Below are 2,036 nucleotides of genomic sequence, written 5' to 3' on the forward strand. Positions count from 1 at the left end.
AACTACTTTTATAATACCCGCTATAAATCACTGTGATTCACTCACTTTACTTACCGTCACTACTGTTCGCTTCCTTAATTATCTATATCTCGCTGGCTTCTCTGCCAGGCTTATATACTAACAAAGAGGGCGTCCCGAATGCACTCGGGCCTCCCCGATCATTCATGATCATCCGAGAAATTTCACTTACGCTATCAGCGCCAGCAGCGTCACGTGACTTCCGCTGTTGTAACACAAATGATAAATGCAAGTATCAAAACTGTCACATCTCTGCATCCATTGAAGAATTTTAACCTCAAACAATATTAACTATTTCAAGATGGTATGGGAGAATTAATATGTTCTGCACCTGTTACCGAAACTGTTGTGCTACCTAAAACTGCAGTACATTTTTGGACTACTCCAACTGCACCACTAATTCATCAAGTTAGAAAATTTATCAGGCAAGTTTAACAACAATGCCCAATCGAGAAATCAATACTATGAAAGAAGGGTACATTGGGAGGTATGTCAGGTGCAGTTGAAAATAATATAAGTGAATAGATGAAATTGTAAACAATAAGCTAATCATCTTTCTGCAAGTCTCAAAGGACCACTTTTAACAACAATAAGCAATCTTCCAACAGATAACAGTAACGACTTTCAGGCATTGTTTTGCTACCTTATAAAATATACCACCAAAAGGAAGTCTCTCAGGTAAAGTTTAGGAGCAGAGAAAGAAGGAAGATTGAAACCTTAGCTGAATTTACTGAAGGTTAGAAAATATTTTACTGATTATTTTATTCAGATGATCAACATTAGCTATAGAACTTGAACCAATTTAAGTTGTAGATAAACAACTAAAGACAGTATTAATAAATTATGAGATTATTAGATTAGATAGCGTGAAAACATCAACATCCTTTAATTTCGTTTTGAGTTTACTTACTGATTATAAGTGTTGTTTTTTTATTCCTAGTTACAGTTTTTACAATAAGGAATAATATTTTAAAACATGTACCACGTTTCGATCACTGGCAGGATCATTCTAAACTTTTAACGGTAAAGAAGGTTTTAGTATTTATATCAACATTCAACAATCTAACAACGTATTTAAATTTTAGAATTGATAGTGGTTACTAATGCATGTGTACATCAATTCGCATGAATTGACAGATTATCTATTTATGGCGAACAGAAAAAAATGAATAAGTATGAAAATGTGGAAATGTTGTGCAAACTATTTGCATAAGATTAGGAATATGTGGGGAAGTAAAGATCACAGACATATATATAGATGTGCTTGTTTATTTGTCGCCCCCCCCCCCGTGGCACAGCGGTATGTCTGCGGACTTACAACGCTAGAAACTCGTGGTGGGCAGAGCACAGATAGCCCATTGTGTAGCTTTGTGCATAACTACAAACAAACAAGCTTAGACGGACATTCTATGTATACGGCTGTGAACAACGCTAATTCTATTTTTGACGGTCTCTCACGGTCGGGCTAGGGCAGATAAGACTGATTCTGTTTTTATCCAGTAAACTAGATGAGTCGTTAGTTTCGTTTTCCCGATGTCTGACGCATTGAACATACGTTGAAAAAGATAAGAAACTGTGCTTTCCCTTCCTTCGTTAATTAAGCTAGCCTCGTGACGTTGGTGACATGCCATTCTGGGAAGTCCTGGTCAGTGTTGAATATAGCCTAAAACAAAATCAGAGCATGAACAGAATCGTCATAATCTTAATCCAGAGCAGATTTGCCTGGTGTTAATCCCGTACTTTGGGTTTTGAAATTTGCTGTTCAAAACCGGAGAAGTTGGTTGTAGTTCAGAAAGCTGTAGACATTGATAGTTATAAGTAAAGTATTTTCTTTATTTCAGAGTAAAACTACTGTGTCAACTTCTTTTATTTTAGTCGAGTTTGTATAGTCTGTATATGCATGCATATCTTAAGAATCTCATTTCATTTTAGAGTTAATACTTGTCTCTTTTGGCCCGGCATGGCCAGGTGGTTAAGGTGCTCGACTCGCAATCTGAGGGTTGCGGGTTTGAATCCCT

The sequence above is a fragment of the Limulus polyphemus genome, unplaced genomic scaffold (genome assembly GCF_000517525.1).
Source record: "Limulus polyphemus unplaced genomic scaffold, Limulus_polyphemus-2.1.2 Scaffold364, whole genome shotgun sequence".
NCBI lineage: Eukaryota > Metazoa > Arthropoda > Merostomata > Xiphosura > Limulidae > Limulus > Limulus polyphemus.